This window comes from Trifolium pratense, linkage group LG7 (assembly GCF_020283565.1).
Source record: "Trifolium pratense cultivar HEN17-A07 linkage group LG7, ARS_RC_1.1, whole genome shotgun sequence".
NCBI lineage: Eukaryota > Viridiplantae > Streptophyta > Magnoliopsida > Fabales > Fabaceae > Trifolium > Trifolium pratense.
In genome coordinates this window covers 12,335,564-12,344,141 of record NC_060065.1, presented here as the reverse complement: position 1 = coordinate 12,344,141, position 8,578 = coordinate 12,335,564, and positions in this window count along the sequence as shown.

Here is an 8,578-nt window from a genome sequence, read left to right as displayed (position 1 = left end):
AAAAAAAAAACAATAAAATACACAATAATAAAATGAACACAAAAAATTAAAATGAATAATAACCTAAAACAATAATAATAATAATAATAATAATAATAATAATAATAATAATAATAATAATAATAATAATAATAATAATAATTACAATTAGTACCCCACATTAAATGAATGTAAGTGGATGATGTGGCTAAATGAAAGGTTTTCATTGGTTTGTGGATTGAGGTTTAGATAGATAATTCTATAACTATCTAGGATTTATATATATATATATTCATAAGGCGTAAGGATCGGAAAGGTATAAAGTTTCTGTGAATGAAAACATAATCCATAATATATTATGATCAAAAGTAGGTAAATTATCAAGAAATAAGTCTAATTCAGTGATTAAATAGAATATAATTTGAAAAGTTAATATAAGAAAGAAGAAATTATAATAAAACATTTTTATTGAATGCTTAATACTTACAATAATTGAAGCAAGTCAAGTCTCTTCAGTTTTGATCTGAAAATTTTTGCATGCCTCTTAATACAAATGAAGGATCCTTTTATAGAATAAGGAATCACTCCGGATTTCAAAACTAATGTAATACATTTGATAATTTCTAACAGCTGTAAAGAGACCTACTAATTATTACAAACGACAAAGCCAACATGATATAAAGAAAAAGTTACAAACGACAAAGCCAACATGACATAAAGAAAAAGTTACAAAATTATTTCTCATAATATCAATAATAGAGACCTACTTTAATAGTGACGTCGAATCTATAGGTCTTGAATACCGTAACAGTCATCTTCATTTTCTGTCGCGCTGGTAATACTGGTACTTTCGGTATCAGATAGAACAGACATAGCATCTTTTACTTTTTCTAAAAACTCTTGAGGATCAGTAATCTTTTTTAATGATTCTAATAACTTTGGGTGAAGTGATGAGAAGTCATTAAAATCTGATGAAGGAGATAATTTTGTTGCCTTACAAAGATTAGGGTTCGCTTTGAACCAGGCATTTAATCTTTCTGTTGAGAGTAATAGCGGATTAAACTTACTCCACCATTTGACGGAGTATCTTTTGACTAATTGCAAAGGAGGGGCATCCTCCCATAAGGGTTCAGTAGATAAGGTCCAAGAGGTAATCCAAGTAATTCCAAATACAGCACAAAATCCAAGTAAAGCCTTATGCTGGGGGCATGTAGTAGTTTCCTTAAATATCTTAAAAGCTTCATAAGCGTAATCTGGTAATGTATCCAGGATTGGTCCAATTGTATAGAACCATTCAATAAACCAAGCCGGAAAATTAATTGATATATTTTTATTGAACCAAATAAACCATGTATGGTTATAGGGTTCAATATCTAAAAAATGGTACCAAGCTTTCATATAATCAAAGTAATTGTAACACTGTGGGACAAAAGTTCTGCTAAGAGATTTTTCTTTAAAAGGGGGTTGTCCCCAATCTGCTGGAGATAAAACTTTGTTAATCTTGAATTTTGAAAAGGTAATTTTTGATGGGTCTTTAATATCATAGTTATGAGTGAGGATTATTGAATCGGTATCAATCAAAATGAACTCGTAAAATTTTCTGGTTTTAAATAAATTTGAATCTTCTGGTAGATAGAAGAATCCAGGAGGTAAAACCTTCGACACTATTTGGGCTAGTGAAGAATTTGGTGGACAATAATGGTTTTCCAAAGGTATAATGGGTACAATCTGGTTTTTAGTAATGAAGGATGCTTTAGGTGTAGTTTCTGGTGGCGAGTACTAGGCTAATTTAGCAGGTCGAGTATTTGTTGAGGAGGGGCTCGGAAGTCGAGCGGTAAATTGTTAAGGAGTAACAAGAGCAGGCCTAATTCCTGAGGGTGGTCTAATTCTTGTAATAGGCTGAGGGCTAGTCAAAACTTTGTTCAAGTAACTAGGTGATCCTAATGTTAATGTTTTTTCTGATGATCTTGACGAACTTAAAGCTAAGGTTGTGTCTGTAATTTTCTTTGGGGGTCCATAATTATCACGAGGATCAGCAGGAGCTTTACTCATGTTTGCCCTGCAGAAATTCTCTGGTTAAGAAATCTGGTAATGAATTTTTGATTCCTTGTATATGCTCAATTTCAAAATCAAAACAGGAGAGTAATGCTTGCCATCTTGCGAAAATGTGTTTTGAAACCAAGTTTTTAACATCCTTTTGTAAAACACTAGTTGCAGCTTTGCAATCAGTTTTTAATAAAAAAGGTTTTGAAAATAAGTCGTCTTGAAATTTTGTAATGCATAAAACAATTGATAAGATTTCTTTTTTAATAGTACTGTATTTTAATTGAGCTGGGTTCCAAGTTCCAGAATAATATCGGACCACTTGTTCCTTGTCCATGGCCGGCAGTATTTGTTTTAAAATTCCTCCAAACCCAAGATCAGAGGCATCAGTTTCTACTAATAAATTGGCTGTAGGATCTGGTATTCCTAAACAGGGTAGTTTTTTAACTATTGTCTTAAGTCGTAATACACTCTGGGTCATTGTATCATCCCATGGAGGTGGATTTTTCCTAAGTCTTTTAAACAAAGGAATACATATGGTTCTTAAGTTAGGAATAAAATCTGACACATAATTAACACATCCTAAAAACCTTTGTAATTGGGTCTTATCCTTTAATTCATTAGGAAATTTACTAACAAATTCTAAAGACCTACTAATTGGGGTGTACATTCCTTGCGCTATATCAAAGCCTAAAAATCTAATTTTTGACTGATATATTTTTAATTTTCTTTCAGATAATACTAGTCCATTATTTTTAATGATCTGATAAAATAATTCCATATGGTGAAAATGTTGATTAATAGATTCTGAAAAGACCAATATATCGTCTAAGTATACTATAGTAAAGTCTGAGTACTTATTAAATATAGTATTCATAATGTTTTGAAATTCTGAGGGAGCATTTTTTAATCCTAAGGGCATAACATTCCATTCGTAATGGCCAAAAGGCACAACAAACGCCGTTTTGTACTTGTCTTTTTCTTCTAGTTGAATTTGATAATATCCAGATTTCAAATCGAATTTAGAATAAATACTTTTGTTATGTAATCTATTAATTAAGTCTTTTTTATTAGGTATTGGATACCTAATCCACTTTAATGCTTTGTTTAAGGGTTTGTAGTTTATTACTAACCGAGGACTGCCTCGTTCTAGTTCTGATGCATTAATCACATAAAATGCCGAACAACTCCAAGGAGATTTACTTGGCCTGATTAAACCTTTATCTAGATATTCTTGTATTTCTTTCTTACAGTAAATAAGGTGTTCTTGGTTCATTTGTATTGGTCGAGCCTTAGTCGGTATATTTATTTCTTTAAATTCTGGTTCGTAAGGTAAAGAAACAGTATGTACTTTTCTTTTCCAGAACGCATTGGGCTGTTCTGAACAAAGACCTTTCTTAAATTTTTCTAAAACATGATTAATCTTTTCTTTAATGGCTGGGGCTTCTAACTGTTTTTCTATCCTTCTAAAATGTATTTCTTTATTAATAAAATTAATTTGTTTCTTCTTTTTATTTATTAAGTTAATTCGAGATATAGCTCTTCCCTGAACAGAGTTTAAATCTCTAATTTTAATATTTTTAACTAATAGAAAGGAGGTTAGGTAACATATTTTATCTTTACAAACTTTAGCGTTAGATAATTTATATGAAACTTGTAATCTATTACCATTAGCTCCTCGTAATGATTCTTTAGTTTTTTCATAAAATTGGGTAGGTATTAACCCTTCTTGTATACAATTTAAGTCTGCTCCAGAATCTACTAGCGCAGTAAATTCATACGTTGTATTTTTGATTATTAGTTTAATCTTTGTATACCATTTATGAGATATCAATTTCTCTATCTTATTAATGTATGTTTCTTCATCACTTTCTTTACTGGTAGAAGGTAGAGAAACAATATTTCTTGACCTATTCTGTTCTTGAATAATCATAGTTCCTTGTAATTCTAGAAGTCTAACTTCTAATTCATCATCTCTAGTTTTTAAAGATTGAATTTCTCTTTTAAGGATTTTAATTTCCTCTTGTAAATCCCTCAAGGTTATAGGATTCTGAGAGGGTTTCTTAAAGAGTTCCATAACATCCTTGAATTCTACCTTATGTAATTCTTTCTTTTCTATCTCGTTGTCGTCGATGATGTCTTTAATTTGTCTCATAAAAGCTTGTTTACTTTCAGATTCTTCCATTTTATCTAAAATTCCTATTAAGGTATTAGCTTGATGATTAGTTAAAACATTAATGCTTTTAATGCAATTATTACAATTGCAAAAATCTATACCTAAGCACTCTTCTGATTCTTCTTCGCTAGATTCACTAACTTCAACTAAATTGTTAATATCTTCAGCTTCAGATTCATAAGACGAAGAGAGATCTTCATCTGATAATAACATTATATTTTCTAAGGTATGAATTAAATTTTGTTTTAATTCTTCTGATATGTCTAGACCACTAATTTGTTGAATTTTCTCTTTAACTTTGCAGTCATTGGCATAATGACCGAATCGACCACATTTATAACATTTAATATCTTTAGTTTTGTTACTAGATTTCTGGTAAGAGTGTTTTTTATTCTTTTTTCTTGGATTCTTATAAAACTTTCTACTCTCTTGATAACTTTCTTTTTGGTAGTTATCTTTCTTATAATATTTTTTAAGATTTTTCTTATTTCTACTAAAAGACTTCTTCTTGCTTTTAGGGTTACTAGGAGCTCGTATGGGGGTAGCACCATATTGCTCGCAGAATGATCCCATTTCTCTTTTATTATTTGCTTTTTCATTTTTAATTTTATTTTGTATTTTATAATCCGTACAGATCTGTAAACCAGTTTCTACAATATAATTTGATATTTCTCCCATAGTTAATGAATTAAAAGGTATTTCACCATTGTAATTTTGTTTAATGTTGCTTTTAACTTTCTCCGCAAATAATCTAGGTAACCCACTAATAAATCTTTCTTTCCAATAAACGGCTGCCCCATCAGGACGCAGACATAACTTAGAAAGAAACATGTCTTTATACCAGCGGTAATCAGACATGGTTGGGCAGTATAGGTTTAATAATTGATCAGACGCTCTTTGTTGTAATTTTAAAGGTTCTCCTATAAAAAACTTAGTTATAGCATATAATAAGGTTGTAACACAAATCTCTTCATTCGTTTCTATTTTAATTGCTGAATCAATTTTTAACTTATCTTCTTCACTGAGGATATTATCCCACCATCCTTTTAATTGACCTGTAAATCCCATTACAAGCATATCTTTTGTTTTCCTATCTGAATTCTTTTTAATTTTGAAGGCAGTTGCTGCCATAGTCATATTCTGAATAATATTTAATATATGTTGTTCAGACGCGCCATCTATGTTCCATTCTATAATACAGTTTCCGGAGTAACTATCTCCGATGAAACTATTTCTTTCCTCAAACTGAACATCGGCAAAGGAAGGCCTTGGATAATAATTTCGAGTTTTAGGCCGAGGGGCCTTGTCTAATCGAGAAATAATACTCTCTTCTCCATCTCCAAACGATAAAGTGTTAATTTTTACTTCTGATGTCGATCCTATATTTAAGACCTTTAATCTATCTACTAATTCATCTAGTTTCTGTTCTGGATTAAATCCTAGGGTCAAATCTTTAATTTCTTTATCTGTAGGTATATTATAATGATAGATTGGCCTAGTAGGGTCAGATACCTTAGTTTCTAAAGTTTCTGGTAAAAATTGTTCAACTCTATCTAATTGTTGTGACATGGTGTATAGTATTTGATTAGTGTAATTTAATTGACTATGAATATTGTTTACATCTTTTTTCTGTTCAGTAGGGCTAATTATGGCCTTAAAAGGTGAGGCTTCTATTTCAATATTTTCTTTAGGAGGTGTAATTTTTAAAGCTTCTAAAGGTGGATGGATAGATTCAACTATTTCCTTTTTAGAAGTTTTCCATTTAATACTCATTCTTGTTTTGGTGTTTAGAAATAATTTTTTAGCATAAGGGTTTAATATGTTATTTTCCAAACAATATAATTCAAACCAAGTAAAGAAGAAAATATTAATTTCATGATGTTCTAAAAATTGATAGAATAATTTAAGATATGAGTCTCTTTCATCCTTTAAAAAGGTATCGAAATACCATTTACGTTTATCTTTATTATAATCTAACAAGAATTCTTTTCTAATCCAAATTTTATCAATTTCAAAAGGTTCTTCTGTTTTAATCATCCCTAATATTTGAGATTCAGTAGGTGAAGGAGATCTACTGATTCTCTCCTGATAAATAGGTTGTGGTATTGGTGGAGCGAAATTTACTCCTGCTAAGTTTAATCTAATTGTGGAGTCTACAGAACGTCTAGCAGAGGAAGATCCTATGCTGGGCGACTAATTGTATCTAAACGATTGACTCCTATTCATTCTAATTCTAATGTTTCCATCTTGATCAGTAATAATATCTCTAATGGATCTTGATTCTAGCTTTTCTGGTTGCGTAGTATTTTCTATTATCCATTCTTCTGGGATTTTTTCCTTTAATTCTGAAATGGTTAATATTTTCGGGGTAATTATACTGGATTTCTTTAGATTAGCTTCTATAATACAGGTTTCATTTCTAGGTGTAGATCTTAAAGATTTATAATTGTAGTTAACATTTGTGACCTTATAGGTTATTCTAGTAATAATATCTACATTAGATATTCCTTCTGTAAAGTTATCATTTTGATGTTGGACGCAGATGACTAAAGATGAACTTGTGATTTCATCATTTAAACTCATCGAGTAATTTGGGTAACAATTAAAATAAACAGGACCATCATTAAGATTAGATTCTAACATGGCTATAACAGAGTCATGAAAGTCTCTAATTCTAGAATCTCGTAAAATTAGTAATATGGGTGAATTCAATCCTAATTTATGTAAGGGTTTAACCGCCACTTGAACTAGTCCCAAGTGGATGTATCTGAATCCATCTTTATAATGTTGGTCTAATAGTTTTTTATCTAATAACGTAAAAGTTTCTTGTTTATTCTTAACATTTCTAGCTTGTTCTAGAGTATGTATAATTTTTTGACTTTTAAAATTGAAGGTACTAATCTTATAAACTTCATTTAACTTAATCTCTGGCATATTCCAATTAATTAATTTATTTTCCATTTCTTGTACTTCTAATTCTTGATTTTGAAAAGTATCTTGGTTTAATGTTGTTTCAGTATCGGAGGAAGTAGGCGGAACTAAAGTCCTATTAGATCTGCTACTTCTACCACTAATGCTACTCAAAGCTCTATTCAGTAACCGAGACATCTCTGAATTAATTTCACTTTTAAATTTTCAACTTGTTCGCTTTAAATTAAAACTCTCAAAACTTTTCTTAACTAATCTTACTGTGTGAGTCTCTTCTCCCCCTTATTTTTGTTTGAGTTTCAAAGAAGAATACAACTAGGCTAAACCAACGGTTTCACTGCCCTATCAGCGGGTCTTACTACCTGGACCACCCAGCTATTCAGCATCTTCTTACAAAACAAGCCAACACTCAGGGTTATGGGTTGAATCAAAAGCAAGGTAAGCAAAGAAAAGATTTTTAAAGTAATAATTTAAAGTTCAAAAGATTGAAAACTTTAAAATTTATTAACTCAAGAGGCCTCAGAACCGTAGAGGCTCTGATACCATAAGGCGTAAGGAGCGGAAAGGTATATATATATATATATATATATATATATATATATATATATATATATATATATATATATATAGGGGGCTGCTAATTTAGACCCAGTTGGGTCTAAATTAGCAAAGTGCACCTTTTCAGTTGGACGAAAATACCCATTCTTTTTAATTAATTAACCAAATTACCATCAATGGACGCGGATTCAGTGTCGCGCGCGTACCGCAGGACCATGGTTACAGGCCGTTGATTTCCATCAGACAGCCAAGATCTGATCTCATCAAGACGTGTCCTACTTTTAAAAATCACGTCCAGACAGTCTTGATGAGATCAGATCTTGGCTGTCTGATGGAAATCAACGGTCTGTAACCATGGTCCTTCGGTACGCGCGCGACGCTGGATCCGCGTCTATTAATGGGTATTTTGGTTAATTAATTAAAAAGAATGGGTATTTTGGTCCAATTGAAAAGGTGCACCTTGCTAACTTAGACCTAACTAGGGTCTAAGTTAGAAAACCCCATATATATATATATATATAGATTTTTTTTTTATTCTCATAAAATTAAATGGAAATTGCATTAATCTGCCTAAGAGCATCTCCAACCGTGAACCTATTTTTGGGTTCCTTGTGGGACCTATTAAGCCACGTCAGCTTGAAGCAACTCAACTAATTTTTATCTCCAATGGTGCAACTCTGAAGAACCCATATTGGGTCCCACAATTTTACTTTATTTATTAATATTTTATTCATATAAAATTTTATAATAATTAAAATAATAATTTTAATTATTTAAATTAAAATTGATATAAAAGAGAAAATACAAGTGTTGGTAAAATTTGTGTTGGTTAATTTTTTTCACAAAACTATATTTATAACTAAAAAATAACTAAAAAAAAAAAGAAAAAAAAAG